A 10,125-nucleotide genomic window follows, 5' to 3' on the forward strand; every position below is an offset into this window, starting at 1 on the left:
TGGCGGTGCAGGCCATTTTGATGTGCAGCCGCCTGAGGAGCTGGGATGAGCTGACGGGTTTGTTCTAGGACGTCTGGATAGTTTGATGGAAGCCCTCCATGTTTGTCCAGATATTTTCGAAATTGAAAAAATTGGACGGAGTTCGATTCAACTCTCCTTGTAGCAGCAAAGGAGTATGGTCAGACATGGTGGACGGCAGTGAGTGAAGATAGCAGTAGGTGAATAACATCTCCCAATCCGGTGTGCAGAAGAATCTATCAATCCTTGTTAAGGTTGGGCTGTTCTGACCGTTACTCCATGTGAATCTCCTTCCATTTAGCCTTAATTCTTTTAGGTGCAAAGCATCAATCGTTGCTCTGAACGAGCCCATGAGTCTCCTATTGAGGTTGGAGTTGTTTTTATTCGTGGCCTAGTAAATGAGGTTGAAATCTCCCACAATGAGCCAACGTTTGCGGTCGGCTGCTACTAGGTCTTTTAGTTCTTGCAGGAAGAGGAGTTTGTCCGCATCAGATTGTGGTCCGTATACAATGGTGATCCACCAGGTTGATGCATCAGCCCTCATAGTGACCTTGGCTGTGACTGTGTTCAAGGTGTCTGAGATAAAAAAATAATCCTCTGATGCGACCAGGAGGATCCCACCCCTTGTTTGCGAGGCCGGTAGGAAGGCAAAGTTATTAAGGAATTTAGGTCCGAGAGTGCGAGCTATCACAGCTTGGTCGATGTTCTGTAATTTCGTTTCCTGCAGACAGACTATGGTGCACTTTGTTTCGCGAACAGTTAAATTCACGGAGTCACGCCTCTCGCCATCGTTGAGGCCTCGTACATTCCAGCTCAAGATTTGGCAGCTGCTTTGTGTCATCGTAGAACTGATTCATCCCAAGGTTGATCAACGAAGGACCAGCTAGGCCGACACAGGGCGTGGGGCAGCGTCATCAGAGAGGCTGCAGAGGGCAACTAAGGCCTTGATCACCATGTCAAAGAGGGGTCCATTGAAGAGGCTGAGGTAGTGCTGCAGGTTTTCCTCAGGCGTCATGTTGGCATCTTGGGAAATGCCGAGCTTCTTCATGAGCACCTGGCGTGCCCAGCAGGTAGCGTTGCCACGTGGCCAGGCAATGGCTGCCAACTGAGCACTGTGCCGTGACGGCTTGGGAGGATCCTTCCTTGACTTACGGCGGCGTATGTGTTGTTGATGAAAATGGTATGGATATTTTCCGACCGTATTCGAAACCGAATCTGTTTAGAGGGGTTGAGATCTGTCCATATCCGAGTCCAGATATCCAACATCCGATACCGTATCCATATCCGAATACTCAAATCGCATATTTATGATGTCGATATCCAATCGTATCCTATCCGACATAGTTGACACTATCCGTATTCGAATCCGAATCCGGACAGAAATATGAAAACAAATGTAATATCGGTGATATCCGTCCGTATCCGATCCGTTTTCATCCAGGTTGCCCAATAGGAGCAGGGGTGGGGTCACTGCACGTGTGATGCCCCTGATGAAGGATGAAGTTGGTGAAGCGATCCTCACAGGGCTTGATGGTGTCGGGGTTGCGTCCTCTCCAGTTGGCATTTCAGTAGGATGCTGAGTAAGATGCTGCGTCGGTGGCTCAGCTACGGAGTGGGGGCGCCTAGAATAGACGAACCCTGGGATGAAGCGGCGTTGTTCACGTGCCGGCAGTGAGTCGGGCGTTACCATCTTCGGTGATTGCGGCGATTGGTGGTGGATGTTGTCGCCGCCTCCTTCCCGGCCGAGCGATCTGCAACGCTCGCGCGAGATAGGAGACACCAGGCGTGCGAGGAGGGTCTTCAGTTCGGAGCGCGCCCTTCTAGAGCCACGCGTGCGTGCCGCGCGCTCCCTGCTTCGGCTGCGACACCCAGCTTCCTGAACTGGGCTCACGCTCCGTTGGCGCCTCAGGGGGCCTTGCCTGGCGTTGAGGCCCTCCCGCGAAGGGGCCCGTTCTCGGTCGGTCCTCCCGCCAGAGGCATCTGGGGGTGTCAAACGCTGCTGGGCTCCAGGAATGACGCCATCGAGTGTTGCAGATGCCCTGGAGCAACGGCTGGTGCGCGGTGGAGAAGTCGAGTTTGCTGCCATCGTGGAGCCAAGGGCCGCCAAGGCGACGACGTCGTTGCTGAAGTGCCGGTGATGTTCCCCATGGCACGAGCTGCCATCTCGACGATGGTCGTGCCTCGATTCCGAGTGCACCCGCTCCCTGTGGGGGGCGCGCGAAAGGCTACTCAAGAGTCGCAAACTCCAGCTATCGCCCTTATGTTCGCAATCTCCTGGCCTGTATTGCAAGCTAACAACCTCTTCACCCCCTATATAAGTGCTACCCCTGGCTCATTCCACCCCACTGCTTCCAGTACTTATAGAGATGATAGTGAAGCCTTTGGAGAGCCACCCACGCTAAGAAGTGATAATTAAGTGTTAGCCTTGAGTTCTACTAGCATTCTTGCTTGGGTTTCTTTAAATGGAAGTTGAAGACAAGTTACTCTTGGTGTTTGCCATCATTTAGATGTTCCAATGGAGGATTTGGTGATCTTCCTCGGTGGAGTTCCTGTTGAGGAGGCTCCAATTGGTATTTATGGTTTGAAACCTGCCATTCCAGAGTGGAAATGCGTATTCATGAGTGAAGTGAAGTTTGACCGAGTCTTGACAACTTTTGGCCCAGGACTATCTAGTGTGCTTAATTTTGTAGAAAACTTAGGTGCCAAGGTGCAAAGAGGGATAGAATCTTGAATAGGCCAAGGATGTTGTTTTAAATTTTGAATCCAATTCACCTTTCTCTTGGCCATTCGGTACTTAAATTGTCTTAATTTTTTTGAAATGCGTTGTATTACAGGATGGAGGGGAATATATGATGTCTGAAAATAATCCTTTCTAGATCTTGTTTGGTTGCACTTGTATCCACCCCATTTCACATTTTTTTTGGGAACTATTTTTCTCCCAATCCCACCTAAACATGTGACAAATGCAGCCAAATAAGGCATCATTCAAACTAAAAACACAGGGGAGTTACTCAGATGGTATTGCATAGTTCATAGGTTTGCTTTTTACACTTTTGAAGTATATAACGCCGCCTTCTGGTCGTTTATGAAGCTGGACATTGAGTTATGCTACTAATCGTACTGAGTGCAGTGCATGGTTGGTCAACGGGAACCTGCATGACACAGGGGCGCAAGAAAAATTAATTTGTCACCTGACTACAGATCTTGACATCCTAAATTTAGTGGCTTTTGTAACAAAATAGCCAGTAGTACTTACTAAAGAGTAAAATGCACGTCGGATCTTCAAACTTTTGGGACGTTCCCATCTGGGTCCTCGAACTAAAAAAGCGACCACCTAGGTCCCTAATCTACTGCCGTCGCACACCAACCGTCCAAAACCCACCATGTCAACACCAGCATCTGATGTGGCCATGCCACGGTGGCACTTGGATGCTGTGGCCACGCCACAGAGGCAGGTGGTGGGCCTACAGCGGGGCGTCTCGTCCTCCTCCTCCAGGCGTTCGTGTTCCTCGCCACGGCGGCCCTCCACGTCGAACCAGGCCCCGGGCGTCGTCCATCTCCGTGGCTCCCGAACCAGCACCACAGCCGCGACGCTGGCCTCGCGCTCCAGGCGGCGCTGGCGCTGTAGCCAGACATAATGCCCAGGCCGGGCCATCCCTGGCTTCGTCCTCGGGTGCAGCCTCATGTTCGTGCACCAGCTGCCGTCGGGCCCTGCGGGCTTCGGCCGCGGCACGCCGTCCGTGCCCTCGCAGCTCCGCCTCCCCAAGTTGTCCTACTCCGGCACTACGTTCACGTACCTCGACCCAATGTTGTTCCCGCCCGTGGCGGACGCGGTGGTGGCGGCGGTGCCGGAGCTGTCGCTCCACTTCAAGTGCGGCGCGGTGATGCAGCTCCCGCTCGAGAACTACTTCATGATCGCAGGGCGCGCCTCCGTCCCCGGCGCCAGATCTCCACGGAGCTATAGAGCGAGTAGCCGCCTCCAACGCCGTCGGCCCGCGTCCACTCCCCATTCAACAGGTCATCGTTGTTGTCGTTCTTTTCCACCGACGCCACCACGTCTGCCTCGGCCGCGACGGAGACCCCACCAGCCCAAAGCGTCCTAGCGGACAGCGCGCATCCGAAGGCCGGCGAGCAACGGAGCGAGGCGGCGCAGAGCAGCAGCAGAAGCAGTAGTGGCAATGGTGCTCCGTCGATCTTGAACGCTGAGTTTGTCGCAGGCATGGAAGCGGTTGGCAATAGGACGTCGAAGTTCTTGGTCCCAAACAGCTCGCTCATCGTGGAGACGGCCACCGACGTATGGCGCATGTGCACGTGCGGATCACGGCCGTGCTCGGGTACAGGAAGAAGTCGCTCGAGTTGAGCAGCAGGAAGAAGGCGCCGACCATGGGCGCCATCAGCGACGCGATGCCATGGATCCCGTCCTTGAGATGGAGTAGCCACTCCTGCACATGCAAATAAGGAACGAAACAAATACAGTAGTTGGCGGTGGCCACGTCCTCCTCCTCGCCGGCTTCTCCTGCGGTTTCTCCGTGATGCCGTCTATCTCCTTGCTCTCGGCGGCGACCACATCTCCCTCCTCGGCGGCGAGGGCATTGATGATGTCGTACATGACGACGACGCGACTGTGGTTCACGGAGAGCCCGTGAAGGAGCGCCGCGACCGCGGCGGGCGCGTCGGCGATGGTCGTCCCGTGCCTGGACCGCGACAAATGCGCTGCAGGCCCACCACCTGCCACTGTGGCACGACCATAGCATCCAGGTGCCACTGTGGCATGGCCACGTCAAATGCTGGCGCTAGCGTGGCGGGCTTTGGATTGTTGGTGTGCGAAGGTAGTTGATTAAAGACCTAGATGATCGCTTTTTTAGTTGGAGGACCGAGATGGGAATGCCCCAAAAGTTTGAGGACGCAGGGTGCATTTTACTCCTTACTAAATGCCCAGCTCCAAGGATCCAGTAGAAGTGCAAGTTCCTGTAGGATCTGACAAAGGCCTTGGTGGCTTTTGTTGGGCCACAATAGAGCAGCAGCCTTGGCAAGCTCAAGAAGCTCCTCAGCCCATCCCACCTGAAAACAAATGATAAGGGAGGAATTCAGAGACACTGTCTGAAACTCTGAATGATGGCATCCGGAAGGGAGAAAACAAACTCTCTCACTTGAGCTTCTCCACCCATGCTTCCGCACCGATCACCGAACAGATCACATCGAGCTGATTCGGATGAAGAAAACGTTACTGAACTTAGTGCTTGAAGGAAACACTGAATTTGTACTATATAGAACCAAGCACTGCGGAGTAGAAAGAAGCAGAGAAGCTGAGCGGCCATCACCAGTCCGTTGTACACTGTGACATTCACGCCAAGTGACAGCAGCTCATCGATCTGTAGCATCAACAGGCACATTACATTTTAGTCAGACAGAAGCATCAAGCATGTCACCTGAATGCTGATCAGACCGTCACCGGAGTGGAGAGACCAGGTGTGCTTGCCTCGTCGATCCTGGGCTTCATGAAATCGTTGACGAGTGCGAGATGGACCGCGTAGTTGACTGCCCGCCACCTGCGGTTGGAAGAGTTTCTCGTCAGGAACGGAAGATTCGTCACTGCCGCCGCGACGTCTGATTCCGAGCGGCGAGCTCAGCGAAATGGTGGCCAGCTCACTTGAGGTCCTTGGGGATTATCTTGAGCCTCTCCTTGACGACGCCGTTAAGGATGCCCTCGACGGTGTTATTGGAGCCCGACGTGGAGAGGTGCTCCGAGTACCCCGTCAGCTGGACACCAATCGTTGCCGATGGCTTCGCCGCCGCCGATGGAGCCACAGCCGTTGAGTCAAGTATCGAGCAAGAAATTGTACATATACTGCAACTGCAAGTGCGCGAAAAAGCCAGCCAATTGATTTGAGTTTGTAAATAAATAAATAAAAACTTACTCGAACGAAGGCATAGTATTTTAACTACCACATGGCTGCTGCTGCTGTCGAGCCAAATGTACAGATCGTTAAACGCCGCGTGTGCGGCGGCCCACTCCCCTGCTGCGATCAGGTCCTTCGCCGCCTCCGCTCTCCTGCTACGTACCGACGTACGGCACCACCGTGACAACATCGCCGACCGGAGGGATAGTAATCAGCTAGTAGATGCTGGATGGGATTACCTGTTTGCTTCGTTGGCGCCGGCGCTGTCCAGCCTCGAGATGTCTTGGAGAAGCCGGCCGTACGAGAGCTGCATCACCCCAAAAATCGATCGGTGACGAGATTTGGAACTCTAATTTTTCTTCCTTGGGAGTAGGGATGCAAGTGGGCGCGGGCTGACCTGCTAGCCTGCTAGGCTTACCTGCCAAAATAGCATGCCTGATGCGGGCTCAGCTGGCGCAACCTGCAAAGCCTGTTGGGTTTAAACACGAGAACCTGCAAGGTCTGCAATCGACGGCCAAGCCTGCAATGCCTGCAACTCCATAGCTCCTCGTCGTCGCCGTCCGCCGCAGCCGCGGGAACGGTGGCTTGCCACACGGTCTGGACATGCCGTCTCTCGACCGTAGCTGCACATGTACGCGCCTGTCGTGGTATGTGGGTGCAGGACCTCGTCTTCTCCGGTCGCGACGTCCCGGACGCCGGCCACCATCTTCTACAGAGGTCGGCGGAACATCGTCTAGGACCTTGTGTCCCCTACGGCTGTTGCGCGGGGCTTGTTAATTAATCAATTAGCAACACGCATCTGCACGGGAACGATGAGTCGATATCTTCTTTTCATCACCAACGACGGAAACGAGGAACCGGCAGCTGGGGCAAGAACTCGTCGCTGTACAAAGTGGGCTGTGGCAGGCATCCGCTAGTCTGCTAGTCTTCTCCTGCAAAAGCCTGGCAGGGGAAATGCAGGCAACTAACGCAGGTTTACGGGCGCCTGCAGGATAGTGGATTTCCGTATGCAGTTGATGCGGCGGCGTGGTGGGCGCCCGCAGGCTGGCCCGCTTGCATCCTTACTTGGGAGAGTCGCCTCACAGTGAAATCTTCCGGCGAGATCCAGCTGTCGCCGAGGACGACGCCTGTCGCTGAACAGTAAGAGCTGAGAGGAGTGGAGGACGGAACAGGAGAGAGAAAATTCATGCTTGCTTCGTTACTGGCTGTCTGACTGAATGGTCGAGATCTTTACCTCCGAGCGTGAGGTTGATCTCGCCGGCGCTGATGGCCCGGGCGACGGACACGCGCAGCGTCGCGGCGTATTTCCCGCCGTAGGACTCGGCGACTAGGAACAGCGGGCTGCTCTGCAGGGTGGGCAGTTCCTCTACTAGTGCCTTGAGCACCACCATCATGTCAGCCGCCGCCTGCCAGTCGGTCGTCACGAGCAGGCCGTCGTCCCCCACGTAGCTGTACCCCACGCCCACCGGGTTGTCCTGCCAGTGCCACAAGCATGGCAAATCTGCGCAAGTACGTACGTGTAATTTGCAAGGAAGAAACAGAGACATGAAGAAGATTGTCCCAGGAGCAGAGAAGAGGGAGGAGGCAGGTGATGGAATGTTTCTTCTGACCACGAAGATGCGGTCGGCCTTCTGGAGCCACGTCGAGTTGCGGGGTTGCATGTCGGCGTCCAGCGGCCCGATCTCCACGAAGTTCCCGGCACCAATCCCTGACACACCCTGAAACGACGCACGTCACGCGCGCACTCAAGCTAGTGAAGCGTTGGTTCTGAATCCTGAATTTCTCAAGCTATCGCTACACAGTTCTCGCCGGAGAGACCGGCTGCGGCTGACCAGTCACGACTCACGAGCTACGTACCGGGCCACCCTGCAGCCAGAGGACGGTCGGCCATGGCTTCTCCGGCGAGTTGCTCGCCTTCTGCCTCTCGGGGCTCTTGTAATACCACCAGAAGAGGTGCGCCTCTAGAAAGCATCAACAATAAAACGCAGACGAACAGACAGAAAAAAATACTCACGAACAAGCTAGCGAAGAGCATGGAGCATGGTGTGTCAGTTACGTACTCGGTCGGACCTCAACGTATCCCCACCGCTCCGTCGTCGTCCGTCCCGGCTGTGTGATCGTCGACAGTTCCACGGAGTGACTGATAGTTTCTGCCACATTTAATAAATATTTTTTTTTACGGGACTCGCTGCTCTCTTTTTTCTTAAGATTACACGGTATAATACATACCCTTACAATGCACGTACACTCGTTCCTATGAATACACACACGCAAATCTACCCCTATGAGCACCTTCAAAGACTGGGCCGACAAATTCTCAAGACGAGATGCGCCTCGCTATCGACGGAAACGTTGCCAACCACTAAAAACACGATGCCTTAAATCGTGGAATATTCGCTCTCACGAGGAGTTGAACTCAAAACCTCATATGCTACTTGTCGGTGTTTAGAACAGCCGACTAGTAAATTTATATAGTGCGCGTCTGATCCGGATGATGTGCTAAGAGGACGCAAGGATTATACTGGTTCGGGCCGAATGTCCCTACATTCAGTTTCGGGCTGCTCGTGTTACCAGCACTGAGTTTGTAGTAGGGAGTCACAAAATGGCGAGAGAGGGAGGAGCTCCCAAGTCTACGTGGTTCGATTGCTCGATGCTTCTACTGCTCGATCTATCGATCGATCGATCTCTCTTTTTGAACGGTGCCCTGCCTTCCCTTTTATAGACCAAGGGAAGAGAACAGGATACCCAAGACCGAGAGAAGGGAAAAGGAAAAAAGATAGAGAAATAAGGCTCCCGGAGGTGTGCCGTCCTCCTCTTCGCGTGGGTCCCGCTAACCCTGTAGATCGTGGTGGCAGCGGCGTCGCACCGGGGTCCTATTGGCCACTGCAGCATACGTGCGGGCATCGTGCGTCGTTCTTGTGTTCCATCCCATCCGAGCGAACAGAATGGTCAAAGGGTCCCCTGACAGAGGCCATACGGGGGGCTAGCGGTACAGTGCCAGTCAACTGACGCCGATCGACTAGCGTTGGACGGTGGTCAGGCAGGGTGTATACTTGGCCATCGGGCCGACCTGGCTCGGCACGGCACGGGCCCGTGCCAGGCACGGTCCGGAGGATGTCGGGCCGGCACGGTACGCGGGCCTCCCGGGCCGTGCCCAGCCGGGCGTCGTGCCTGACCAAGGGCCCAGGCACGGCCTGCCAAGCGTGCTAGGCTGGCCCGAGGCCCACAGAGAGAGGGAAGGGGAGAGCAGGAGGCAAGGGCAGCCACGGGGAGCGGCGTCCGCCGCCAACGCGCTCGCCCTGGAGGCTGGATGTGGGGCCGCGCGGGGAGGTAAGGAGGCGGCGGTTGCTGGCGTGCTTGAATCCACCCATCATTGTTCGAATCTAGCCGCGGATGTCATGCGGCGCGTGAGGGAGACGCCGCCGCGCGCGGGGAAGGCGGAAGAGGCACACGGGAAGCGGCGGCCGCCGCCGGCGCGCTCGCCCTGGTGGGGAGGGGGCTACGCGGGTGGAGGGGAGGCAGCCAGGGCGCTTGATGCCAGATCCGTCCGGGTGAGCGAAGAAGGGAGCAGGGCGGAGCTCGGGGTCGGAGTCCCCTAGGTCGGCACGCTTGCTCCCGAGGAAGCCACTGCGGTCAAGGCCGATTCCCCCCGCAGGTGGCAACGCTTCCAGGTGCGCCCACGCAGCGGTGAGGAGTCCCCCATGGGTGGCTGTGCTTCTAGCCTTCCAGGGCGCGGCCATAGCGAGGTGGCGTGGTGGCGAGCAGGTGGGAAACGAGACCGTGACTCTGAGTGTGGCGCGGGTACAGGGACGGGGCTGCGCCTACGCGTTGGGAGGGGGGATTTAGGGTGAGGGCGATAGGCCTTTTTAGCAGGCCATGGCTTGCATCGGGCCGTTGTCGGGCCGATTGACTCAGGCCAGGCCGTACCGTGCCAGCCCATGGGCCTAAGCAGTGGCCTAGGCAGCCCATGGGCCTAAGCAGTGGCCCAGGCACGGCCTGCTCCCTCGAGCCTGGCCAGCCCAGGCCCGCATGTCATCGAGCCATGCCGTGCTCGTGTCAGGCTAAAAAAGCGGGCTTCGTGCCATGCCGTCGTGCCTCGGGCTGCATGGCCAAGTATAGCAGGGAGTTGGCAGCACAGTGCTGGCCTATTGACGTGGTGAGCGATGTGAGTCTCCCAGCATGGCCTGATGCGATCGTCAATCACATC

The 10,125-nt window shown here is 56.0% G+C and overlaps 1 pseudogene; it reads right to left on the minus strand.

The window, feature by feature from the left end:
- Positions 1-3,101: 3,101 nt before the first annotated feature.
- Positions 3,102-9,658, minus strand: LOC136461195 (serine carboxypeptidase-like 51; annotated as a pseudogene).
- Between the last annotated feature and the right edge of the window lie 467 nt (positions 9,659-10,125).

The sequence above is a fragment of the Miscanthus floridulus genome, chromosome 6 (assembly GCF_019320115.1).
Source record: "Miscanthus floridulus cultivar M001 chromosome 6, ASM1932011v1, whole genome shotgun sequence".
NCBI lineage: Eukaryota > Viridiplantae > Streptophyta > Magnoliopsida > Poales > Poaceae > Miscanthus > Miscanthus floridulus.